General features: G+C 50.0%; 1 pseudogene; it reads left to right on the top strand.

Moving 5' to 3' along the window:
* The first annotated feature begins 10980 nt into the window (after positions 1-10980).
* The window catches only part of LOC128822965 (zinc finger protein 850-like), a 95100-nt pseudogene continuing 78211 nt past the window's right edge, over positions 10981-27869 (top strand).

Here is a 27869-nt window from a genome sequence, read left to right as displayed (position 1 = left end):
CAAGAGCTAAGCAGATCAAAGCAAGCATATCTATCACACTGAGGAGATTTAAACTTCAAGACTCCTTATAAGAAATGGAAAGAGAGGTGGATATTTTTTGCTGTTTTTAAAATGAAATAAGCAGCTAGTATTGTTCTTAAAATTATTATGAAGAACGAGTTTAGGCTTTGTTGAAATGTGCGTTGTTTGCCTGGACTGCTTAAGACCTGAATGCTTGTGTAGGAGGAACTCTTTGAGTTGGCTTCTTAAATACCTTTATGCTGTTTCACATCTGATACTCCTTGATGAAACATAGGAGCCTTGTCTTATAACAGGCTTATTCAAAGAGATACGAGCTTCGAAAGTGAGATCTTGGAAGAGCGTTGCCGTTTTCATAATGTAATAATACTGTCATGATAAATAATTAATAAATGTGTAATAAGCATGTCATAAAAACAAATTGTGTATTTCCCAGATCACTGCTTTTATAATTTATACTCAGGTAAAGGAGAAAATCCCTGGATAGATTCATTTTTAGGAGGGGGTTTGCGAGACTTGACATTTTCGTGAAAGGGGTTCACAGGTTGTTAAAGTTTGGGAACCACTGCCTTAGTTGGAAGGGACCTCAGGAGGGATCTAGTCCACCCCCCTGCTCAAAGCAGGACCAATCCCCAGCTAAATCTATGAATTCATGCAATTACTCAGCGAGGCTGAAGGAAAAACCTACAGGCGTGTCCTCGAGGGAGAGGGGGGATCTCTGAGCTCCGCGCCCTGGGGTCTTTGTCCGCAGCGCGGATCAGCCCAGAGATGGGGCAGCCAATGGAGGGGGGGGCAGATTTGGGAATCTCTCTCCCCTCTGATTTCCCCTGCAGCTGCAGGCCCTTTCCCAGTGTCTCTCTCCCGGTCCATCCCCTTCCCCCTCTGGCTGGGAGATGTGACTCCTGTCCCTTCCCAAGGGGCAGGTCCCCCCCCACTGCAGACAGCCGGGGGGGGGGGGGGGATTGCAGGCACAGGAAGGGGCTGGAGCAGCTGGGAGCGGTGGGTGCCGGGAGGAAGGCGGCAGGAGCCGGGAGAACAAAGCCCGGAGAACATCAGACACGGGGGCGAGTCTGTGCTGGGGGGGGGGGGGGGAGCCCGGCATTAACCCCTCCCTGCCCGGCCGGGGGGGGGGGGGGGACCCGCCGCCCCGGGCTCTGTCCCCATCTACTCCGGAGCCAGGTAATGGACAGAGACTGCGGGAACGTGACTCTCTGCACAAGGGTGTGTGTGGAGGCCCCCCCCCCCCCCCCCGATCTGTGTCTGGAAGTGGCAGGAAGGGGAGGTAGAGGTGGGGGGGGGGCAGTGTGAATGGCAGCCGGGGATTTGCCTGTAGGGAGAGGAGCGGGGACAGTCAAGTTCCAGCAGATCTTGCCTCTTTGGGAAAAAATCCCCCTCTCCTCCCCCTCAGTGTTGGCCTTTTTCTTCCCCATGAAAGCCATCCACTCCATGGCTATTCCCTGCAAGCCTTTTCTCTGACGGTCGCCCCGGTTTTACCCTGCACTGGCCCTTTCCAAGCTACAAAGATTGTGCAAGTGTTTCCCCCCCACACACACACACACTTTTTATTTGCAGGGATCTGTCCCTGTTTAGGTGGCCAATCGGTGCGTGGACTTATTGGCTAACTAGCAAGGCAGTCAGTGGGTGCAGCTGCTTCTGGGGTGGGGGAGGCCGTGTGCCTATTCTCTGCCAGCAACAGGGCAGGGGCAGGGGCAGGGGCAGGGGCAGGGGAAAGGAACAGGTTTCCTCTAGGTAGACTGACCAGCCCCAGGTTACCCAGTCTAGGCTGCCCCCCAAGTGCCCAAGGCAGCTCCCCCAGGCTGCCCGTCAGCTGCCCACCCCTGCTGCTGTTGCTCCCACAGTAACTTTGGGCTTCAGTGCCTGCCCTTCTCTTCCCCAGGGCGCCCGGCTGGCCATGTGAACGGCAGGGCCGTGGAGTAACCATCACCATTTCTTTGCAGAACCTCTTTCCTCAATCCCATCTAACTTTCCTGCTTTTCCCTCGAATGGCTGGATCGCAATCAGCGTTCCCTCTAATTCGGTGGTTCCCAAACTGGGGTTCGTGAACCCCTGGGGGTTAGCAAAATGTTACAGGGGGCTCTCGGGGGTGGGGGGGAAACTTCCCTAATAGCGGCTGGAGCTGTCCCTAGGAACCCTGGGCAGCACGGGTCCAGCAACCCGGAGCCCCCGGACTTCCAGGAGCGACGCAGATCAAAGCCAGCATCTCTATCAGACTGAGATTTAAACTTCAAGACTCCTTATATGAAATAGAAAAGGAGGTGGATATTGTAAGATAATATAAGATATTGGCTTATAACAGGCTTAATCAAACGTGATACAAGCTACCAAAGCGAGACCTTGGAAGCGTGTTGCCGCTTTCATAATGTAATAAAAATACTGTAACAATAAAGAATAAGTAACAAATAGTGTGGAATAAGCATGTCAGAAGAACAAAGTTTATGTTTCCCCAAGATCACTGCTTTTGTCATTGATCCTCGGGTAAAGGAGAAAACCCCGGGAAATATTCATTTTTGGGAGGGGGTTCGTGAGACTTGACGTTTTAGTGAAAGGGGTTCACAGGTTATTACAGTTTGGGAACCACCGATCTCCTTGTTTCCATCCCTGTGCGGGATGAATTGGGTGATGCGCGGCACGGATAGCGAGGTAATGTGCGGACGTGCGCCCTCACGGAAGTCCTTATCCCCACCAGAGCTCACAACGTCCCACAGCTGGGTCTTAGGGAAGGTCTGTCTTCCGGTGAGCTCTGCAGGACCCATCTGTTCATTCCCATAGCCTCCTTCCGCAAGGAGCAGTAAGTGTTTCGCAAACGATACATAGAAATGCGCCGCGGAAATGCGGCCACCTCTGGGGAGGAAAGTCAGCAGCCAGCGAGGCCAACAGCACAGAGAGCACAGTTCAGGAGTCTGGAAAGAGAAAGGGAATTTTGGATAGGAAGAATCTTTTCCTCTTATGCAAAATGCTTGAGTTATTTAATATTCAGACAGGGCTTCATCCGTAAAGGTCTCATCTGAATGTAACATATAATACCACAATGCAGAAAGCAAAGTAAATGTTTCTTTTTAAATCAGGCTCAAAATAATTTAAAAAAAATACTCAAATTCCCCTTACTACCATCCTCTTGAAGTAACAGGACAAAGCACTTTAAAAGTCCGATAGATTATTTAACCTTCGTGTTGTTTATATTTTTACGCTGGATCAGCTTGGATAATTAAAGAACCATCAGAGTCTCATGCACACATACAGTGATCCAATAAGAACATAAGAACGGCCCTACTGGGTCAGACCAATAGTCCATCTAGCCCAGCGTCCCGTGTTCCGACAGCAGCCAGTGCCAGGTGCCCCAGAGGGAATGAACAGAACAGGGAATCATCAAGTGATCCATCCCCTGTCACCCATTCCCAGCTTCTGGCAAACAGAGGCTAGGGACACCATCCCTGCCCATCCTGGCTAATAGCCATTGATGGACCTATCCTCCATGAACTTCTCTAGTTCTTTTTTGAACCCCGTTTTAGTCTTGGCTTTCACAACATCCCCTGGCAAGGAGTTCCACAGGTTGACTGTGCACTGTGTGAAGAAATACTTCCTTTGGTTTGTTTTAAACCTGCTGCCTATTCATTTCATTGGGTGACCCCTCATTCTTGTGTTGTGAGAAGTAGTAAACAACACTTCCTTATCTCCTTTCTCTACGCCAGTCATGATTTTATAGACTTCCATCGTATCTCCCCTTAGTCGTCTCTTTTCCAAGCTGAAGAGTCCCAGTCTTATTCATCTCTCCTCATATGGCAGCCGTTCCATACCCCGAATCATATTTGTTGCCCTTTTCTGAACCTTTTCCAATTCCAATAGATCTTTTTGGAGATGGGGCGACCACACCTGCACGCAGTATTCAAGGTGTGGGCGCACCATGAATTTATATAGAGGCAACATGATATTTTCTGTCCTATTCTCTAATCCCTTTCTTAATGATTCCCAACATTCTGTTCGCTTTTTCGACTGCCGCTGCACATTGAGTGGATGTTTGCAGAGAACTATCCACAATGACGCCAAGATCTTTCTCTTGAGTGGCAACAGCTATTTTTGGCCTGATCATTTTATACGTAGAGTTGGGATGATGTTTTCCAATGTGCATTCCTTTGCATTTATCAACATTGAATTTCATCTGCCATTTTGCTGCCCAGTCACCCAGTTTTGAGACACCCAATGTCTTGGTTATTACAGTGAAATACACACAGCTCTGTAAATCTGCACAACACTTAACAAACACATGGGCTCAGGCAAACTTTCATTTCTTGTGACGTTCCCCCCGCTTCTTTCCCGGACACCACTCACATAACTGCTCCCTGAGTAATACTTTGCAGGATCAGGCCCCTCGACAAGTCCTCCTGCCCACAAAAGGCTTTGCAAACACCGCGAGGGCGGTTTAAATGCCCAGCAGGGAATCGTTGCCAGTGGAAGTCAGCCCAAAAGAGTCACAAAAACATTTCCCGCTAGCCCTCGTTTTGCTAACTTCCTTTTAAAACACAACTCAAAAAGCCAGCCGTAGTTAGTGCTTTTCATTCATAACTCTCAAAGCGTTTTGCAGAGGAAGGTCAAGATCATTATCTCCATCTGGAAAATGGGGAAACTGAGGCACAGTATAGGGTGGGGTGGGGTGTAAAGAACAAACATCCCAACCTGTGCCCAGAGCAGATACGTACTATGACAAAGTTCCTCCTCTACCTTGGTGGGTCCTGCACTTATTGGTGGATTTGCTCGCTTCACAGATTCACCCTGTGGGTCAGGAAACAGTCCAGAGACCTTCCCCTCTGGTAGAAGCTATAGTCCAGGTCAATTCCTCCTGTGTTTGATCAGGAGTTGGGAGGTATGGGGGGAACCCAGGCCCGCCCTTTACTTCAGGTTCCAGCCCAGAGTCCTGTGGACTGCAGCTGTCTATAGTGCCTCCTGGTACAGTTGCACGACACCTACAACTCCCTGGGCCTCCTCCCCATGGCCTCCTCCCAACACCTTCTTTGTCCTCACCACCGGACCTTCCTCCTGATGTCTGATAACGCTTGTACTCCTCAGTCCTCCAGCAGTACGACTACTCACTCTCAGTTTCTTGCATGCCTCTTGCTCCCAGTTCCTCACACGCACTTCCTCTCCCCTGTCTCCCCCTGGCTTGACTGGAGTGAGCCCTTTTATAGCATCAGAGGGGCCTTAATTAGAGTCAGGTGCTTAACTGCCTCACCTGACTCTTAGCAGGTTAGTTGGAGTCAGGTGGTCTATTAGCCTGGAGCAGCCCCTGCTCTGGTCACTCAGGGAACAGAAAACTACTTATCCAGTGGCCAGTATATCTCCCTTCTGCTACTCTGCTGCTCCCAACTGGTCTGGGTCTATCACAATACCTAGGGGTTACAGTGGATGAGAAGCTGGATATGAGTCGACAGTGTGCCCTTGTCGCCAAGAAGGCTAACAGCATTTTGGGCTGTAGAAGTAGGGGCATTGCCTGCAGATCGAGGGACGTGATCATTCCCCTCTATTCGGCACTGGTGAGGCCACACCTGGAGTATTGCATCCAGTTTTGGGCCCCCCACTACAGAAAGGATGTGAACAAATTAGAGAGAGTCCAGCAGAGGGCAACGAAAATGATTAGGGGGCTGGGGCACATGACTTATGAGGAGAGGCTGAGGGAACTGGGGTTATTTAGTCTGCAGAAGAGAAGAGTGAGGGGGGGATTTGATAGCTGCTTTCAACTACCTGAAGGGGGGTTCCAAAGAGGATGGATCTAGACTGTTCTCAGTGGTGGCAGATGACAGAACAAGGAGTAATGGTCTCAAGTTGCATTGGGGGAGGTTTAGGTTGGATATCAGGAAACACTTTTTCACTAGGAGGGTGGTGAAGCCCTGGAATGGGTTACCTAGAGAGGTGGTGGAATCTCCTTCCTTAGAGGTTTTTAAGGCCCGGCTTGACAAAGCCCTGGCTGGGATGATTTAGTTGGGGTTGGTCCTGCTTTGAGAAGGGGGTTGGCCTAGATACCTCCTGAGGTCCATTCCAACCCTGATCTTCTATGAGTCTATGATACCCTCATTGCAGTTGCTGTGCCAGACCCTGTGATTCTGGCACACAGTACCTATTCACGTGTCATGTAAACACGATGGTTCTGCGGCACTGGGAGGACTTTCTGTGGCCATCTATGTCCCTGGGTGAATTTCAACAAAACTGTGCACAGTTGACATTCACCCTCACGAGGGTTGCACCCGGCAACAATCCGACCTCGTCGTTTTCCCAAGTGGAGCTCAAGTCAAAATACATTTGTTTAGCATCCGAATTTGTCTTAACTTCGTTTGTCTTACCTAGAGACTGGTCCTTTGGCATCGATCAATGGGAAAGGCTCACTCCTTCAGGCTTAACACCTCCTCTTCCTTCTGAATTCAGAGAACAGCTCAAGTTGAGGGACAACGTTATATTGATCCACTGACTAACCTCAACGTAAGAACATTGCTGCCAGCTGATCCAAGTCTCTTCTGCAGTGGTAAGCCAGGGACAGTGAAATACTATTTTTCCCCAATTTTTTTAAAAGAATGCAAAAAAAATAATAATAATGTGGATAGCTTAATGGAGAAAAAAATTAACTGATAGATGATGGCCAAGAATTAGGTTTACAAGACATTTACATGAAGTCAAAATTTATCAACCAATCTGGAGGTTGCCTGAATCATTTCTCTGGCAGATAACTGACTGTTTTATTGTGGCATTATCTCCTGGCTATTCAGATGGGGGTGACAAGACATATTCTGCTAATCATAGAATCATAGGGTTGGAAGGAACCTCAGGAGGTATCTAGTCCAACCCCCTGCTCAAAGCAGGACCAATCCCCAACTAAATCATCCCAGCCAGGGCTTTGTCAAGCCGGGCCTTAAAAACTTCCAAGGATGGAGATTCCACCACCTCCCTAAGTAACCCATTCCAGTGCTTCACCACCCTCCTAGTGAAATAGTGTTTCCTAATATCCAACCTAGACCTCCCCCACTGCAACTTGAGACCATTGCTCCTTGTTCTGTTATCTGCTACCACTGAAAACAGCCGAGCTCCATCCTCTTTGGAGCCCCCCTTCAAGTAGTTGAAGGCTGCTATCAAATCCCCCCTCACTCTTCTCTTCTGCAGACTAAATAATCCTAGTTCCCTCAGCCTCTCCTCATAAATCATGTGCTTCAGCCCCCTGATCATTTTTGTTGCCCTCTACTGGACTCTCTCCAATTTGTTCACATCCTTTCTGTAGTGGGGGGCCCAAAACTGGATGCAATACTCCAGATGTGGCCTCACCAATGTCGAATAGAGGGGAATAATCACTTCCCTCTATCTTCTGGCAATGCTCCTACTAATGCAGCCCCAATATGCATTAGCCTTCTTGGCAACAAGGGTACACTGCTGACTCATATCCAGCTTCTCATCCACTGTAACCCCCAGGTCCTTTTCTGCAGAACTGCTGCTTAGCCAGTCGGTCCCCAGCCTGTAGCAGTGCATGGGATTCTTCCGTCCTACGTGCAGGACTCTGCACTTGTCCTTGTTGAACCTCATCAGATTTCTTTTGGCCCAATCCTCCAATTTGTCTAGGTCAATCAAGATACTGTGCTGACCTGAGGAGAGGTCTCTCTCCCATCCCTGCTGCGAGTCCCAGGAAACCAATGGTTCTAGAATCCATCTCGGTCACCCGATACTCCAGTCCCGTTCCCTGGCTGGCTTCGTACCCTCCCTTCCAGCGCTGGTAGTCTCACATCTTTCATTGTCTTGCCTCCACTGGTGGTCAGCCCCAGTCTCAATCCAGCTAGCTTCTATGTCCTGGATCTCCAGCCACCTCCCAGCGGGAACCTGCAACACATATCTGCCCCCATCAGTGGTCAGCCCAGAGGTACCTTCTCCAGCTTCATGGTCCATGAGCCCCGCCTTGGGAGGGTTGGGGGGGTATTGGCTCCAGGGTGATAAACAGTTCCTGGCTGTTGGGGAGAATGGTTTCTCCGCTTGCGTACTGTGCGCTATCCTCATCCTCCTCCACTTCCTCATCTTCCTCGTCCCCAAAATCCTGATTGCTGTTGCATGAGAGTCCCCCCTTGCAGGTGTCCATGGACAGGGGTGGGGTAGTTGTAGGGGCCCCCCCGGAATGGCATGCAGCTCATCATAGAAGCAGCATGTCTGGGGCTCTGACCCGGAACGGCCGTTTGCCTCTTTGGTTTTTTGGTAGGCTTGCCTCAGCTCCTTAATTTTCATGCGGCACTGCTGCGGGTCCCTGTTGTAGCCTCTGCCCATCATGCCCTTGGAGATTTTTTCAAATATTTTGGCATTTCATCCTTTGGAACGGAGTTTAGATAGCACAGATTTGTCTCCCCAAACAGCGATCAGATCCAGTACCTCCCGTTCGGTCCATGCTGGAGCTCTTTTGCGATTCTGGGACTGCATGGTCACCCTTGCTGATGAGCTCTACATGGTCACCTGTGCTGATCAGCTCGCCACACTGGCCAAACAGGAAATGAAATTCAAAACTTCCCGGGGCTTTTCCTGTCTACCTGACCAGCGCATCTGAGTTCAAAGTGCTGTCCAGAGTGGTCACAATGGAGCACTCTGGGATAGCTCCCGGAGGCCAATACCGTCTAATTGGGTCCACACTACCCCAAATTCAACCCGGCGATGTCGATTTCAGTGCTAATCCCCTTGCCGGGGAGGAGTACAGAAATCGATTTTAAGAGCCCTTTAAATCGACAAAAATGGCTTTGTCGTGTGGATGGGTGCAGGGTTAAATCGATCTAACGCTGCTAAATTCGACCTAAACTCGTAGTGTAGACCAGGGCTAAGCTGAGCTATCCCCTTTTATACTCTGCTCCCCTCTTCCCTAGGCCTCTTATTTTCACTCTCAGTAAGATGATCCAGGCCAGTTGCCCCTCTGGTTACTCTTCACTTTTGGGGACACGGAGTGGCCTTCTCTGTGTTTTCAGGAGCCCCTCTGGTGACGAGCGCATGGCTGTGTGTTCCCAGCACAGCTGGAGATAGTTAAATATCCCTGTTAGCAGAGTGTCCTGCGGCATAAAGCAGCGGGGGAGCTGTCTCTGGGATTTTACTGCTTAGAAATGAGCTTGAATACCTTGAACACTGCATGCCCCGTCTTGGAAAAAAGTTAGAATTGGAAAAAGAACAGAGAAGGGTCACAGAAAGGATGAGGCGTCTGGAACGGCTTCCATATGAGGAGAGATTAACAAGACTGGGACTTTTCATCTTGGAAAAGAGACAGTCCTGCTTCGAGCAGGGGACTGGACTAGATGACCTCCCGAGGTCTCTTCCAACCCTGATCTTCTATGACTCTATAAGGGGAGATATGAGAGAGGTCTATAAAATCATGAATGGTTGGAGAAAGTTAATACGGAAGTGTTGTTTATCCCTTCTCATAATGCAAGAAGCAGGGGTTGGATGACATTAACAGGCAGCAAGTTTAAATGAAAAAAAATAGGAATTACTTCTTCACACAATGCACGGTCAACCTTTGAAACTGGTTCATAGGGGGGTGTTCTGAAGGCCAAACGTATAACTGGGTCTAGAAAAGAATGACAACCTTTCACGCAGGATAGGTCCATCAATGGGTATTAGCCAAGATGGTCAGGGAAGCAACGCCATGTTCTCTCCCTAAACATCTGACTGCTAGAAGCTGGGACTGGATGATAGGGGATGGATCACTCATTAATTGTCCTGTTCTGTTCATTCCCTCTGAAGCCAGCCACTGTCAGAAGACCAGATACTGGGCTAGATGGACCATTGGTCTGACCCAGTGTCTCTATTCTTGTGCTCTTACAGAATCGTAGGACTGGAAGGAACCTCAAGAGGTCATCTAGTCCAGTCCCCTGCACTCGTGGCAGGGCTAAAGTATTAATGAGCTTTACCCTAACTATAGAGATTTCCATTGTGCTAGAGGAGAATTTTCTTCCCAGGGGTTCAGGTGATCTTTTAGATATTATGGGCCCAGGCTTTGAAGATGCGGACCGTAGCCTGGAGCTTTATTTGAAATGCGATGGGAAGCCCGTCGGGAGGTTGTAGGACCACTCTGATGTTTTCACCGTCTCCCGTGGCGCTGCCGTCATCTGTACGAGTTTGAGTGTCCTAAGCACGGAAGGCTTCACGCTCAGGTCTATTGCATTGCCGTAGTCGAGCGCAGAGGATACAAAGTTCTGACTAACCGAGGGCCAGTCATCGTCCATTAGGATGGGAGGGAGGCAGGATGAGCTTCCTGGGGCAGACGCTGCTGCCTCCATTGAGAACTTGGAGCCTGGACTGAGTCTCTGCTGCTCCCCCAGGGAGTCCATGAGAGACCTTCATTAAAGCTCCCGCTAAGCCCAGCCAAGGTGGGGACTTTCTCCGGCTAGGACTGGCCCCAGGCTCTGCTGACAGTAACTCCTGACCTAGAAACTCCAAGTGATGAGAGAGCTCTGGGAAAGCGCTGGGGCCGGGCAGAAAAGCGACAGTCTGCACAGTTGGCCACGTCTCATCTCCACTCCCTATATGTCTGTGAGCCCCAGAGCTGCTGCCAGCATCTGGGGGGAGGGATAGCTCAGTGGTTTGAGCATTGGCCTGCTAAACCCAGGGTTGTGAGTTCAATCCTTGAGGGGGCCACTTAGGGATCTTGGGCAAAATCAAAATCAGTACTTGGTCCTGCCTAGAGAAGGCAGAGGGCTGGACTCAATGACCTTTCAGGGTCCCTTCCGGCTCTATGAGATAGGTCTATCTCCATATATTAAGGCAAGAAGGGATTATTAGGTCATCTCATCTGACCTGCTTCACCCAGGCCCTTCAATTTCTCCCATATGGCGTCCAATAACTTGCTTCTGGTAACCTATGTCTTCCTGACTGGGATCCCCCTTCCCAGCACAGGCGGAGTGGGGCCAGTCACAGGAGAGAGCAAGCCCCCAAAGAATGGGATGTGGAAGGAGAAATTAGTGAGGGAGATTGCCAGATCGTCTGACACCTACTGCACCATCCCTGGGCACAGTCATGTTCCTGCCCACAAGGTGAGGAGCAGAGCAGAGAGAGGAAAAACTAGCCCCTGACACGCTCTGTTTCCCCCTGCTGCAGGTGTGTGCTGCCCTGGGGACAGTGTCAGGGGTATCCCACCAAAGAGGCTCCTTCGATTCTGCTCTTTTCTAGCATTTGATTCTGTCCCTGGGAGGGGTTAGAAATGTCTCGGTGGTGCAGAGTACAGTTCATGTTTCGCTCCATGCGACCATGAAATAGGGAAGAGAAATGGCTGCAGCGAAGCCAGCGAAGGAAGGGATCAATGGGGGGAATGCGGACGGGTTCCCGCTGGAAGGAGAAGGGCAGTAAATACTCAGGAGGTGGGAGCTTTTGGGCAGTTGTGTCTGGAGGCGGGAAGGGGAGGAAACCTACAAGGCGGAGAAAGGGAGGGGGACGGGGTGGGACAAGCCTGCTGGGACAGACCCCGGGGGTTTTAGTGGGAATTCCCAATTTGTGAAACAGGAAACAAACCCCCTGTGAGATATGAAGGGGGCACCCACCAGGGAGGCGTCGGGAAGATCATAGAAGATCAGGGTTGGAAGGGACCTCAGGGGGTCATCTAGTACCACCCCCTGCTCAAAGCAGGACCAATCCCCACTAAATCAGATGCCCCGGCCCCTCACATCCAGCTGCTCTCAATGAGGAGGGGGTTGGGATTCCTACCATAGGGCTTTGGGGGTTGGGGGCTCCATCTCCTGTATCAGTCTGTGGCTAGTAGGTGTGTGATGGATCTGCTGGGAAAGCGAAGGGATTCTCTCTTCATCCCCTCACCCTGGTGTTTCCTGGATGCTCTGAGCTGGGTGGGGGTGGGACTCTGTTGACTGTGATCCACTCAGAGTTCCCATTTGATTGGCTCCTCTCCCCCATGAATAGTGGGGCTGTGAATGGGGCAGCAGGTGCTGAGTGTGGGACTCTTGCTCTTTCAGGGGCCGGTGACCTTCGAGGAGGTGGCTGTGTATTTCACCAGGGAAGAGTGGGCTCTGCTGGACCCCACTCAGAGAGCCCTCTACAGAGCTGTCATGCAGGAGAACTATGAGAATGTGACCTCGCTGGGTAAGGATCCCCGTCCCCTCGGTTCTTGGAAGAGGAAATGAAGAGAGAAGGTTCATGCAACCACAATGTAACCTTTACTCTGTCCTGTTTCAGCAACACCCCGACATGCCAGTGACACACATACTAGCCCTTTCCCCTCCCCTGCTACAGAATGCTCTGGGAATGGAGCCCGGGAGCAGTACAGCGCAACGTTGAACCTCTTCCCTTTGCTCAGATAATATTTGGGTTTCTTTCCGGCATAGCAAACAGAAGCTGCCTGCCCCCGGCCTGCACTCAAACCCTGACTCTGCTCCACAGGAACCAGCTCCGACGTGCAGAATGACGCCACCCCTTTACCCTCTCCCGCAGGAATCCTCCTGAGGCGTCATCTTCACTTACCCCTCACGAAACACTGCAGAGCATTAGCATGTGTGCTACCAGACCTATCCTGACACAACCTACTACGCTCAGCACGGAAATGGGGCAGATATGGTCCCTCGGGGTTCACATGCGCCTCCCTTTATATCATAGTCACAGCTCTGCCAACTGCTCCAAATAATCTCCCCACCATCCAGTTGCAGCTACACCTGACCCAGTGCACACAGCTGCAGGGCTTGTGGATAAATGCTGGTATTCCCATCTAGAGCACAACGCAGACAATGGCACGTTCTCTTAGTCCTTCCTCATGTCTATTATAGAGTCATAGATTTTAGTGCCGGAAGAGATGATTCGGCGTCTAGTCTGACCTATATAACAGGCCATAGAATTTCATCCAGTTACTGCTGTACTGAGCTGAATACCTGGTGTGGGACTAAATCATCTTCCAGAAGGGCTTCCCGTCTTGACATGAAGACTTCAAGAAAGGAAGTCTCCAATTCCTGTGGTCGTTTGTTAACCTTTGCACCACACTTACAAAACCATTCCCAGTGGCTCTTACTCTCAGGAGTTGTGTGTGTGTGTGTGTGTGTGTGTGTGTGTGTGTGTGTGTGTGTGTGTGTGTGTGTGTGTGTGTGAAGAGGGGGAGGGTCAGAGTTAAGGTTACACTGTGAGGGTGGTATATATTTGAACGCTTCATTTTCTGGTTTCCCGGAGTTTACGTTTAGCCTTGTCCCTATGGTGAAAGGCATGAGACCGCACTGAGCAACTTGACTTTCCTTTAACTTAGTTTATGGGCATTTAATTTCCTTGATTTTTGTTTTTTAATTGATGCTTTTTCTACTCTACCTGTGTCTACACTCAAGCTTTTGCCAGAATAGTAATGTTGGATGGTGGGAGGGGGATTTTTCACAGCCCTTATCAACAGAGGTATAAGAGCAGACTAGGTCAGAGTCTGTGTGTATATTTTCGAGGACTTTCAAATATTTTTCTGAATCCAGAAATGTTGGTATCCGAGGGCAAAAACTTCCAAGAGAAACTCCTGCAGGATGCAAGAAAAATGCCGAATGCATTGTCTGAAAGATATCAGTGGTCGGGCTGAAATATCTATCCTCAAATGCATGGGTGCCAGGTTCAACAGCCCCGGCATGTTCTCTCGAGCCAAACAATTATTGTGATCGTAGACGACTGGAAACATTGTGGCTGCTGAGAAAACGCCTTAGTCTTGCGGCTTTTCATGCACACTTCATGTGGCTTTCGATCTCTGACTCCTCACTTTTCCTTATGCCGATCTGAAATGCCAAACTCCTCAGTTATTAACTTTTGCTATACTGTTCCCCGTGGAGGCAGTCTGTGCCGTGTACTAGCTGAGAGAAATGGCAAGTGATTGGGATCAGTCAGAGGATAATTAGATGATCAGTCAGAGGATAATTAGAACCATAGTTTCAACCCCAGCTGTGTGCAAGAATGTGTTATAGGAGCCAGGTGTTTTAAGGGGTGGGGGTTGTATTTTAGGAAAAAAGGGGAAGAAGGAGAATCCGGGGAACCTCTGCCCCTGGAGGGGGAGACCTGAGAACTGTCTTGAAATATGCAAAGGTTGTTTATAAACAGGATGGGCATGAAGTGTTCGCCATGAGGTTTTTAAGGTCAGGCTTGACAAAGCCCTGGCTAGGATGATTTAGTTGGGGATTGGTCCTGCTTTGAGCAGGGGTTTGGACTAGATACCTCCTGAGGTCCCTTCCAACCCTGATATTCTATGATTCATGTCCACTGAAGGTAGGAGAAGAAGGAATTCAGCATCGTCTGCAGCAAGGGACAGGTTTATGTTGGATATTAGGAAAATCTTTCCAACTGCAAGAATAGATGCGTATGGGAATAGATTAGCAGGAGAGGTTGTGGAATTCCTGTCACTGGAGGTTTTTAAGAATAGGTCAGACAAACACCCGTCAGGGATAATACTCTACTTATATTCGATCCTCAGGGTTGTCAGCCAAGATGCCCTCTTGATGTCCTTTTCAGACCTGGATTTTACGATTTATGATCCTAGCCCTTCACTTTGACCATATCTCCCTGTGGAGAATGTGGGCATTCTTAATTACTATTATTTTTTCAATGAACAATATGTATGACACAACTTCCTGTCTCATTTTGCTTTGTTACCCACTGGGTGTGAAGGCGTTAATTCCTCCTCTGGGCCAGGGGATTGAATGTCTGTTGGAGTAAGAAGAACGAGGAGTATTTGTGGCACCTTAGAGACTAACAAATGTATTTGGGCATAAGCTTTTGTGGGCTACAGCCCACTTCATAGACTTGAAATTAGACGAAGGTTTCTAACCATCAGAGGAGTGAAGTTCTGGAACAGCCTCCCAAGAGGAGCAGTGGGGGCAAAAGACACATCCGGCTTCAAGACTAAGCTTGATAAGTTTATGGAGGGGATGGTATGATGGGATAGCCTGATTTTGGCAATTAATTGGTGTTTGACTATGAGCGGTAAATATGCCCAATGGCCTGTGATGGGATGTTAGATGGGGTGGGATTTGAGTTACTACAGAGAATTCTTTCCTGGGTGTCTGGATGGTGAGTCTTGCCCACATGCTCAGGGTTTAGCTGATCGCCATATTTGGGGTCAGGAAGGAATTTTCCTCCAGGGCAGATTGGCAGAGGCCCTGGGGGGGTTTCACCTTCCTCTGCAGCGTGGGGCACGGGTCACTTCCTGGAGGATTCTCTGCACCTTGAACTCTTTAAACCACGATTTGAGGACTTCAATGGCCTCAGACACAGGTTTGATACAGGAGTGGGTGGGTGAGATTCTGTGGCCTGCGTTGTGCAGGAGGTCAGACTAGACGATCATAATGATCTCTTCTGACCTTAAAGTCTATGATTCTATGATACACAGAGAACATGAAAAAATGGAGGTTGCCATACCAACTCTAACGAGACTAATCAATTAAGGTGGGTTATTATCAGCAGGAGAAAAAAAAAACTTTTGTAGTGATAATCAGGGTGGCCCATTCCTAACTGTTGACAAGAAGGTGTGAGTAACAGTAGGGGAAAAATTAGCCTGGGGAAATAGTTTTTAGTTTGTGTAACGACCCAGCCACTGTATCTTCCTACTGTCTTTTCCACTGCATGCATCCGATGAAGTGGGTTTTAGCCCATGAAAGCTTATGCCCCAATGAATTGGTTAGTCTCTAAGGTGCCACAAGGACGCCTCGTTGTTTTTGTTGATACAGACTAACACGGCGAACACTCTGAAACCTGTTGGCGTAAGGTAGGCCTTTCCAGATTGACGTGGATACACTATAGAGAACTGTCCATATATGAATGGAGCGCCCCGGAGAGACAATGGACTACCCAACGACCGGGCGTCGATTTGTGATGACTGTGAGCCAAGAGATGCAGAGCATGGGGACATCTTGGGACAGAGGGACCGGGTTATAAACAGACAGGGCTTCCAGTTAGCTATCGCCCAGGCAAGGCCGGCTTTAGGTGTTGGTGACAGAGGTGATGCATGGGGAGGCGCCCAGGTTTCTCCTGGTTTTGTCCGCACGGAGGAACGTTCAGAGGGGCGAATGCACAGAGTGGGTGGTGGTGTTTCTTCCCCCACCCCTCCGAATATTCCTCTGTGCCCTCCTAGGGGGCGCTGGGGGGCACAGCAGCAAGGACAGGTGCTTCATGCATCGAGGGCAGTTTCCCCATGTGGGTGCAGAGGGGTTTAGGGGAGAAGGGGGTGCAGAAGGGCTTAGCAGACTCAGGAGGGATAAGGGGTGCAGGAGGCATTATTCATTATTCCGATTTTGTATTTTGCAAATAATTTCAGACCTACGTCTCAGCTTAAATGCCTGGAAATCACACTCAAATTTTATCAATGGCTGCACGCTCCGCTTCTCTGCACTAGCCCAAGATGGGTCCATCTCCCCTTCCATCTGCCTGGGTTCATGCCTTCCCTTGCTTTATTCTTGGGAAACCTGTCCACAGGAGCCAAAGATTTGATCCTTGTAAGGAGTCCCGACGCAGACGCTTTGAACACATGAAGGTTGCAGGATCTGACCCCAGCTCGGCGGTCCAGAGTTTTGGAGCCGCTCTATATCGGCGTAGATTTGTCTGCCAACATTTTAATGTTCTGCTGCTGGTGAGAGGAATAAAGAACACGTCTATGTTCTCCCATACTTCAGTCTTTGTATCCTGAAGTACAATCACCAGGCCAGGCTCCTGTTGTCTATATATCGCACAAGTTGTGAGAGAGAAAGTGTGTTTTCTTGCCAATTCTGAGACAGACATGGAGATGGGATGATTTAGTTGGTGTTAGTCCTGCTTTGAGCAGGGGGCTGGACCAGATGACCTCCTGAGGTCCCTTCCAACCCTGATCTTCTATGATTCTGTGTGTGTTAAAGCTAGAATGTCTGGGTTGTCAACAAATTAATTCCTAATAAAGGTAATTTTTTCAGAATAAGCACTGGGATCAACTTTTGCAATATTGATTAGCCTAATCAAATTATTATTTTTGTAAGGACACTGTCTGCTATTTAACTGTATTTTTCAAGTCCAACATTTCGCACTTGTGGTGGTGTTCGCACTTGTTTAGATATTTTTGTTATTGCTTTTTATTTTTTAGCTAATGTAGAAGTTGCTAACTTATACAGTTATAGAATCATAGAATATCAGGATTGGAAGGGACCTCAGGAGGTATCTAGTCCAACCCCACTGCTCAAAGCAGGACCAATCCCTCCTAAATCATCCCAGCCAGGGCTTTGTCAAGCCAGGCCTTAAAAACCTCTAAGGAAGGAGATTCCACCACCTCCCTAGGGAACCCATTCCAGTGCTTCACCACCCTCCTAGTGAAAAAGTGTTTCCTAATATCCAACCTAGACCTCCCCCACTGCAACTTGAGACCATTGCTCCTTGTTCTGTCATCTGCCACCACTGAGAACAGCCGAGCTCCATCCTCTTTGGAACCCCCTTTCAGGTAGTTGAAAGCAGCTGTCAAATCCCCCCTCATTCTTCTCTTCTGCAGACTAAACAATCCCAGTTCCCTCAGCCTCTCCTCATAAGTCATGTGCTCCAGGCCCCTAATCTTCTTTGTTGCCCTCCACTGGACTCTTTCCAATTTTTCCACATCCTTCTTGTAGTGTGGGGCCCAAAACAGGACGCAGTACTCCAGATGAGGCCTCACCAATGTCGAATAGAGGGGAATGATCACGTCCCTCGATCTGCTGGCAATGCCCCTACTTATACAGCCCAAAATGCCGTTAGCCTTCTTGGCAACAAGGGCACACTGTCAACTCATATCCAGCTTCTCGGCCACTGTAACCCCTAGGTCCTTTTCTGCAGAACTGCTACCTAGCCATTCGGTCCCTAGTCTGTAGCAGTGCATGGGATTCTTCCATCCTAAGTGCAGGACTCTGCACTTGTCCTTGTTGAACCTCATCAGGTTTCTTTTGGCCCCATCCTCTAATTTGTCTAGGTCCCTCTGTATCCTATCCCTACCCTCCAGTGTATCTACCACTCCTCCCAGTTTAACAACATAACCCTGGCGAAGCAAGCACTGTGTGTTCTGTGTTCTGTTTGACTGGTTATTGTGAATACGTTTTTTAAGCCTTAATCTCGTGAGACTCCAATTTTACAGCTATGGATAGTGAAAATACTTGTAGTAGATGATGCAATGCCCATCACATTTTACTGGAATATGTGACAGAGTATACTTCTCTTTTAAATGACTTACTCTTTTTTTTTTTTTTTTAATTTACAAATACAAAAACGAAATGGGTGAACGACATTTTGATTGTGTTCGTTTGCAGAGTTATTTGAAAGCAACAACAGACCAGCCCGAAGGAAAGCTGATCTATAAATGATCGTTTCTCATGGCGTTGTATTAAACCAGCCCGATAGAACTTATCTGCTCTATCAAGGGGCATTTTTTACAATGTACAGACAGATCTGTTGTTCTTTAGAGCATTTTGAAGTTAATTTTTTTTTTCCCAAATCACAGGATGTGACAAATTTCTTGTAACTTAGCGGTTCTCTCCGGTTTTTGCCTTCAGATCCGGGCGGCCGGAGAACGGCGGCTGCTGGCCGGGGGCCCAGCTCTGAAGGCAACGCCGCCACCAGCAGCAGCGCAGAATGGTCTGGTATATGGTGCATTGCCACTCTTACTTCTGCGCGGTGGGAGTCCAAAGCAAAGAACACTCCGGACAGTGGGAGCATCAGGTGGAAAGTGGTTGCGAAATGGGAGATTTTGGAGAACAGGTAGCAAAGAGGCCTGCAGACAATGAAAGCGGAGGGGAGCAATTGCTTCTGGGGTCCCAGGAGGTGGGGGCAGTCGGAGGAAGGGGAGTAGGTGTCATCATGAGTGACAGGGCTAGCTGCATCCTGTCCCCTTCCTGGTCTCTCTGAGTGCCCCCCTCAGATGTCAGGCCGCAGGGTTTTCCCTCTCCTGGCATGGAATTCTGCAGTTCCGACACCGGGCCCTAGGCAACAAGAACTTACGTCTGAACCTTTACTTGCCCAGCAAATCAGGCTGAGTGCAGATCCCTTCGTCCGTCTGGGATCAGGGCTGGACAGTGACAGACCAGGCATCTTCAACCCCTAGCCGTGTTTATTTTGGAGTAGGAAAAAAAGGATAAGAAAAAAAAAAGATTTTAAAATAACAGCCGTCACACCTGCCTGTCTTACTAAAAGGCCTACCATCCCCTGGAAGACCTAACTTCTTCAGACGCCCCAGCAGGGTTCCCTTGGCTCTGTCTCTTTCCCCCAAACAATCACCTTCCAGCTCAGAGCCCGATTTGCCTTGGTTCCAGGGGATAGGGGGCGATGAACAAGGCTTCTCTAGCCTTCCAGGCTTTTGACAGGTTGACGTGATATGTGCGTTCCTCTTTTTGCTGCCTGGGCATCCGGATCTTGTCGTTTATGGTGTCGTGCAACCTCAAAGGGGCCCTGCCACTTGGCCGAGAGTTTGGACTCCGCAGAGGGCAATACAAGTAGGACTCAGTCCCCAGGTTCAAAGCTGCTTAGCTTGGTCTCCTTATTGTACCCCTAAGGCTGCAGCGGATTCTCCTGGGCAAAGGCCCCCCAGGTGCGGAGCTGTTCACGTGGTTCTAACATGTATCCCGCTGACCCCATGACTGGAGTTTCTTGCTCCTCCCAGTCCTCCTTTAGGAGGTCGCGGATGCCCTGGGGTTGCCTCCCATAGAGTTCGAAGCGGGAGAACCCAGTCTTGGAGAAATGGCAAACAGCAAGACTGGGAGTAACATGTCCAAGTGTCAAGGGTTGTTTTCCCACAAACTTGCACAGCATCACCTTGAGGGGTCCATTAAACCTCTCCACTCGCCCGTCAGTTTGGGGGGTGATACACTGAGGTCCTGAGTGCTCAGGCAGTTCAGTACACGACACGGCTCAGCCAGAAGCCGCAAGGATAGATCGGTGCCCCAGGTCTGTCAGGATTTCCCGTGTTGTCCCAACCCTGGCGAAAATCTTCATGAGTTCTGTGGCAATGTTGAGAGCTGGGGCTGCATGCAAGGGGATGGCCTCCGGGTACCACTAGAATGTAACAGTTTCCCACCTTATTCTTCCCCAGTGGTCCCATGAGGTCCATGCCGATGTGTTTGAAAGGTACCCCGATCCCTGGGAGGGAGATAAGGGGTGCCCTGGGTACCCGCTTTAGTCCAGCACACTGGCATTCAGGACAGGATGCACAGTAGTCTTTTACCTCCCAGTGTATACCCGGCCAGAAAAACTGGGGTATCTGCGGTAGTCATGGAGCGTCGCCTCCTTCCTGGTTTGGGTTCGTAACCTGGTCCCAGGCTCAGCTGAAGGTGGGGTCCTCCATCAATTCCCTGATGAGTTCCCATCACACTCCAGCTCCACGTGGGCATCCTTCACGGGGGAGGTCTCCGCATCAGGGTATGGGTCACCTGAAGTCTCGGTGGGGTCGGATAGTCAGTTTCCTGGGTTGGGCTGAGGGGTGCCCAAGTCATCCCCTCCTTGCTAGCCCGTTCTTCCCTCTCCTGCGGGTTGACAACCGTATTCACACAGGATCTCCTGGAACCCCAGCCAGTCCCCTCCCAGGACCACAGGGTAGGCCAATTTTGGCAGCCACATCCACCTGGAGGACCTCGTCATGGTGGGTAGTTTTCAGACTTACCCAGGCAGTCGGATATGGCCATATGTCCCCGTGGATACACTAGAGATGTATCTCAGTCCCTGCCGGTGTGAGGTTTGGTACCAGGCCAGCCCGGATAAGTGTCTGGCTGCAACCAGAGTCTACCAAGGCTGTTGTGGAGATCCCATCAAGTCCTAAGGGGGTCAGGAGTTTCTCTGGACCTGTTTTCCGAGCCTGAGGGCTGGCTATGCACAGCTGCCCATAACTACGGTCCATATAGGGGCAGTCTCGCTGAAAGTGCCCCTCCTGGCCACATTCATAGCAGCGGTTTTGGTTCCTCTCAGCCCCCGGATCACCCTAACAGATCCTCCTCTCTCTGGGCTGTAGGTTGGCTGGCTGGCCATCTTCAGTTGGGGTTCAGATTAGCAGGTTGTTGCCGGCCTAGAGAAGGCCCGAGGGAGCAACAGGGTCCGTTGCCCGGTGTGCTTTGCATTAATGAAGACACCGAGGTGGAGAAACAAAGCAAATTTATTCGAGATCTCTGAATAGGCACTAGGAGACCATCATGTCTCAAATCAAGCGCAGCACATACAAACAAATTTTCTTTTTTATACTCCAAGCTGTTTCTGTGTAAGCCTTTGTCTATTTTACCCCTCCCCCTCCCTTCCAAACAACAGTCACAGCAGGTACACATTGTGCACGTTAGAAACTTTTCCTTCGCCTGCTTATCTTTTGGCCTTGTAGATTCATGCGCACGCAGTCTTTCCCCCGCCTACTTTCCCCCGCACTTATTACTACAGTGTTTGTGAGCGAGCAAAACAGCAGCTGTCTGCTAGAAAAGCTGACCATTACATATTCTGCTTTTTAGGCTGTCAGCACTTTAGGCTGGGTAATGTTCACAAGATGAAGTTACTGTGGCTCACCTAGACCCAGAGCAGAAGAGCTTTATTGGCACTTCTGGCCTTCCATTCTCCCGAGTTACCTGGTAGCTATGTCTAGTGACACCAACAAGGTGGCATCAGGGGCATGTGTTGTGGGTCCCCTGGTTGGGGCAACTGGGCCCCCTTCCCGTCCCAGCTGGGCCATCCCTCTTGTCTGGGCTCTCGGGTTTCCAGGGTCGCAGTTCTACCCTCTTGGCTGTCAAATAGTCTTCCGTCAACTCGACGGCCTCGGCCCAGCGGCCAGGGTGATCCCGTTGGTTGCATCAGGGCCGCCATCTGCTTGAGCAACTGTTCTCGTTGTGCGGCCAGCTCCTGTATCCTGTGTTGTTGTTGGGCAACAACCTGCTGTAGTCGTGGAGTCTGGAACTGCTGTTACTAGGTCACCTGTTGCTGCTGGTTTTCCAGCCGCCATTTTAGGAACTAGTCCCTCTCAGGTCGGAGCGACTGCTAGTCAGGACAAAGGGGTTGTTCACTCGCCAGCTGTCTCGAATGCGGGGCCTTTCAGCGGAAGCCGATCGGTGCCCGCGTTCTTCATTACGTCTCACAGGCCCTGTACGCCCCGTCCATCTTTGGGGCGGGGCGAGGGTGCCATGGCCCTGCAGTTAAGTCCGCCTGCCTGCCCTTAGCCTCAGGGCAGTACGGCCCAATGGCCAGAGTCAATGTGGTTGCCCTTGATGTCAGAGTGGTACAGCCCAATGACTGCAGTCAATATGGGTGCCCTCTCCCTTGGTCTGTATGGCCTAGTGGTCAGCGTCCATAAAACAGCCCTCCTCAGCAGGGCTATGCAGCCTAGCGGCTACAGTCAGGAAGTGGGCCACCACCAAGGAGGGAGGGTGGCGGCCAGGGTAGAGGGACCCGGACTCTCCCGCTCCATCGGGTCCCAGTCCAGGGCCCTGGTAGTGGCAAGCCGAAACACAGCGACTCAAAAGCCGGGTCAATAACCAGTCAACTGCCTAGTACCCCTGGGCTTCTTCCTACCATATCCCCTGATGCTGTGTCCTTGATGTCTTTGGGGTCTCCGGCTTCCACAGGCTGCGCTACCTCTGGTGACTCCGGCCTCCACATGGCATCCGCAGGTATCCAGGTGTCTGTCTGGATCTCAGCATCTCCAGCTCCTATAGTCTGCGGCTTTGGCTGCTCCCGGGCTGGAGCCAGCAGCGTGTGTCCTTCCTCTGCCACGGTCAGCCCAGAATGAGCTGGGCGGCTCCCTTTTATACCGAGACAGCACTTGGAGCATGCCCAGTAGGGGCGAGGGGGCGTAGCTTCCTCAGCCCAGAGTGTGGGGTTAACTCCTTCTTGTCCAGTGCGGGGCCTGTATGCCCCATCACATCTCCACACCCAGGGATTTTCATACTCCCACCCATCACATCCGACTCACTAGATTCTCTAATTCTTTCCTGACACTGCTGAGATCCTGCATTCAGTGATGTCCCTGCCCTTCCTGTTCCCTTTCTCCACTGAACCCCACCAGCCCATGCTTACTGTTCCCAGCTTCACCAGGACTCTCTCGTTGTCTCTGGACTTCTCTGTCAGCAAGAAGCAGTGCCAGGGTGACTTGCCCTCTGTCTGGAGACTTCATTTTCTGGGGCATGGATTTACCTTCTTTATGTTTTAGGAGCCTCTTCATAATAACTAAGGCTCCATTTTAGTCACGGGTATTTTTAGTAAAAGTCATGGACAGGTCACAGGCCTGAAACAAAAATTCCCGCGCCCGTGACCTGACCATGACTTTTATTAAAAATACCCGCAGTGATTAAAACTTGGCCGGGGGCCAGTCTGGGGGTGCTGCGGGTGCTGGAGGAGTGGGGGCCACTGTTACTTGGGGGGAGGGGTTTGGCAGGGCTTCCTACCAGCTCCATCCCTGCAGAGTGTTGTGTACCTTTGAGTACCTGGGGAGCTGAGCCTGGGATTTTACTGATCTACAGTGGACTGTGGTTCAATTAATATATAAACCTATAAATTCACTTGATCTCACTTGTTTTCTGTCCCTTTTCTTTCCACTTTACAAACTTGATGTGATTTCCATCCTGGAACAAAGGCCCCAGATGTCCAGAGGTCAAAGGAAAGAGAGGTCCTTAGAGTCCCTGTAGCGGGGTGGTTGCCTGCTCCTGCCCAGAGGGGTTTAAAGACAGCCCTGGGAGAGGGCTGGGGCAGGGGAAAAGCTACAAGGCTGATTGGGGAAGCAGCCGCAGCTGGGCCACGCCCTAATCAGGCCTCTGCTGGCCCTATAAAGGCAGGGAAGCCAGGGGCAGACACAGCCTCTCAATGCATTCAGAGAGATGGAGGGACGTGGCTGCAGGGACCTGAGTGGAGCAGGGCTGGGGACAGGCAGAGGAGCTGGGGAGCTCCTGCTTGGAAAGCCCCAGGCTGTGGCCTAGCAGAAGGCCAAGGGGTACTGGGGGTTGCAGAGGGCAGCCCAGCGGTAGGCCAAGGCAGCAGGTCCAAACCCAACCTTGCCAGTGATGAGTCGGCTGGTACTGCAGCCTGCCTCAGGGCGCGGGGGCTGGACGATGACTGGCAGTAGCCGTATACTGAGGCGAGGTGGGGATAGTGGGTGGGGGGTCCCCGGGGAGGGGGGACCGTAAGACTGAGGGGTTACTGCCAGGGGGCAGCGCCCCAGACAAATGGGGCACCTGGGGTCCTGGGAGGGACATGGGAGCCAGCGGTAAGGTGGATCACTGGCCTGCAGAGGGCGCTCTGGGCTGGAAATTGAGCTAATTCCCTGAGTGACCCGCAGGAGGCGCCACAGGGGTGAGTCCAGATGCTTACAGTCCCCTACATTGGCGAGGAGACATTAAACAAACTCGGAATCTGTAAGTGTCTGGAGGAAAGAGCTGGGATTCCCCACAAAGACCACGAGGACTTTCTAAGTTCAGGAGTCTCCTCAGCAGGTGTCGTATCTTCAGGGTACAGATCACTCATGCCACCTGGAAATACTCCCTCCCTTCTCACTGAGAGTTTGGGTGGGACGTTGAGGCAGAATTGATCTTTTCCTCTCTCCCATAGAAGGGCCACATTTGGGGAGGGATAGCTCAGTGGTTTGAGCATTGGCCTCTTAAACCCAGGGTTGTGAGTTCAATCCCTAAGGGGGCCATTTAGAGATCTGGAGCAAAAATCTGTCTGGAGGTTGGCCTTGCTTTGAGCAGGGGGTTGGACTAGATGACCTCCTGAGGTCTCTTCCAAGAATTCAAATCCTGATTTTTATTTTCTCTCTCTCTAGCTCTGATTTTGGTTTGCCCTTCCCTTTTCCTGAGATTTCTCTCTGTCTCCCAACAGGGGATGGGATGGTGAGTGAGAACGAGGAGCAGAACCCCCAGCAAGAAGATGCGGAGCAAGTGGAACCAAATGGGGGATTATCACAAAGATCCAAAGGGAAAGTGTCCAGGACTCATGAGCAGCGAAAAGCCTGGGAGAGTCAGGAGAGGCCGGAGAGCGAACGGGGAAACCAGAAAGGGACGAATGTGTGTAAACCCATGAATGGGTGGGGAACTCACCAGGACCTCAAAGAAACAGTAACCCAGCAGAAAATACTCAGGGGAAAGGGAAAAAATACATGCACTGAGTGCGGGAAACATTTCAATTACCACTCAGGCCTTGTTAGACATGAGATAATTCACATGAAAGAGAGACCCTACAAATGCCATGACTGTGGGAAAAGTTTCACTCAGAGCTTAAAACTTATTACGCATCAGAGAATCCACACAGGGGAGAGACCCTATGAATGCTGCGAGTGTGGGAAACGCTTCACTCGGAGATCAAACCTTTTTACGCATCAGAAAATCCACACGGGAGAAAGACCCTATGAATGCAGTGAGTGTGGGACAAACTTCACTGACAGCTCGGCCCTTCTTAAACATCAAAGAATCCACATGGAAGAGAGACCCTATGAATGCTGTGAGTGTGGGAAAAGCTTCACTCAGCAAGCAAGCCTTCATACACATCAGAGAATCCATACAGGGGAGAGGCCCTATGTATGCTGTGAGTGCGGGAAAAGCTTCACTCGGAGCTCAAACCTTATTACTCATCAGAGAATCCACACAGGGGAGAGACCCTACGAATGTTGTGAGTGTGGGAAAAACTTCACTGATAGCTCAGCCCTTCTTAAACATCAAAGAATCCACACGGGAGAGAGACCCTACGTATGCTGCGAGTGCGGGAAAAGCTTCACTCGGAGCTCAAACCTTATTACTCATCAAAGAATCCACACAGGAGAGAGACCCTATGAATGTGAGTGTGGGACAAACTTCATTGACAGCTCAGCCCTTCTTAAACATCAGAGAATCCATACGGGGGAGAGACCATATGAATGCTGTGAGTGTGGGAAAACCTTCACTCAGAGCTCAAAACTGGTCACACATCAGAGAACCCATACAGGGGAGAGACCCTATGAATGCTGTGAGTGCGGGAAAACCTTTATTCAGAGCTCAGACCTTATTAGACATGAGAGAATCCACACGGGGGAGAGACCTTATGAATGCTGTGAGTGTGGGAAAAGCTTCACTCAAATCTCAAGCCTTATTACGCACCAGAGAATCCATGTGGGAGAGAGACCCTATGAATGCTGTGAGTGCGGGAAAAGGTTCACTCAGAGCTCATACCTCATTAGACATCAACGAACCCACAAAGGAGAGCATTTATGAATGCGGTGAGTGTGGAAATAGCTTTACTCAGGGATCAGCCATTTTTTATCATAAGAAAATCCACACCAGAGAGAGATCCTCTCGGTGCTGTGAGTGTGGGAAAAGATTCACTCAGACCTTACTACGCATCAGAGAATCCACACAGGGGTGAGAACCTATGAATGCAGTGAGTGTGAGAAAAAGCTTTACTGACCGCTCAGCCCTCATTACACATTACAGAATCCACATGTGAGAGAGACCCCAAGAAAATTACGAGTGCGGGAAAAGCTTCACTCAGAACTCGGATGCCTCATCTATCATCAGAGAAATTGTAAAGGGGAACAACACCATGAAACCCTTGTCTAGAACTGTCAACTTAAAAAAAAAAGGGCTTTTGCTAATTCCGACATGGTGACCTTAAATGCAGCTTGCACCGTTTGCATCACCATAGCCCCTCAGCTCCTCCAGGCGAGCTGCCTTTCAGCTCAACCTTCTTTGGGCTGAATCCCATGGTCCTTTCTATCAACTCCATTGTCCTATGAGTCATGGAAGTATGTGTCCTTCCTACCAGGAATGTCCATCACTTCAGGTGGAGGACATGGGTATGACCTCAGCTAGCTACATGGAGGTAAAATCTACTCGGTCTTTATCACCATGGTCTCCATGGAGTTAGCTAGTTTGCCTTAGCTTTTCGGATCTAAAAACACAAATATTCTTGCTGTAAAGCCATGTATACAGGCTGGGGTGATCTAGAACATTTCCTCTTGACCTAACCGCTGTCACATTTCCTAGTCTAAACAAACCTGGAGAATCACATTTTTACTCTTCCTATCCCTGCAAAGTTGTTGTTTGAATCACCAAGTACGCCTTTGAGGACAGATTGTCTCATTTCCCGTTCTCACAATGCCCGGGGTTGCGCTGAACAGTAGTTGTTTTTCCAACCATTTTTCTCATTCAAATAAATGTTAATATAATGAAGAGCAGGAGCAGAGGTGGGAAGAAAAGGATATGGGATGTGTAGGAGGGATCCCCTCCTTCCCCATCGCTCCAGAACTCTAACCTTCCGTCTCAGCCATGCAGAGGTTATCTTCTTTATGGAATCATAGAAGATCAGGGTTGGAAAAGACTTCAGGAGACAGACACATCTGAGAGGGCAAATGTAGACAGGCTTCTTGCTTTTCTCCTAAAACACAGGCCCCATCACGTCAAGCAGAGATTTCATCAGGGAGGGACCTAGGTGTGGGCAAAGTTTGAGCCAGAGGCTCCCTTCCTTCCTGGCTTAGTCATGCATGGAATGGGTTCCCTAGGGAGATGGTGGAATCTCCTTCCTTAGAGGTTTTTAAGGTCAGGCTTGACAAAGCCCTGGCTGGGATGATTTAGTTGGGGATTGGTCCTGCTTTGAGCAGGGAGTTGGACTAGATGACCACTTGAGGTCCCTTCCAACCCTGATATACTATGATTCTATGCTAAGCTGCACTTTCTCAAAAAGGACCACAAGTTTTGACTGCGGTTAGCAACAAAAGTATGATCATCAATTTTACACTATTGGTACTGACCCATCAAAATCTCCCCATACAGTGTGACTATTTGGAGTTTAAATTCCATCTACTGGTAAAGCCACTTCTGGGAAGTTTGACTGTTTTTCCCCCCTATATGAGGATGCTAAAACTTTGCTAAATAATAACAGTGCTGAGTGAAGCAGGTTTGAATTGATAGGTGGATAACATGATGGGAGAATCT

The sequence above is a fragment of the Malaclemys terrapin genome, chromosome 15 (assembly GCF_027887155.1).
Source record: "Malaclemys terrapin pileata isolate rMalTer1 chromosome 15, rMalTer1.hap1, whole genome shotgun sequence".
Classification (NCBI taxonomy): Eukaryota; Metazoa; Chordata; order Testudines; family Emydidae; genus Malaclemys; species Malaclemys terrapin.
The sequence above is the reverse complement of the archived record's forward strand: the minus strand, read 5'-3'. Positions and strand labels throughout refer to the sequence as shown.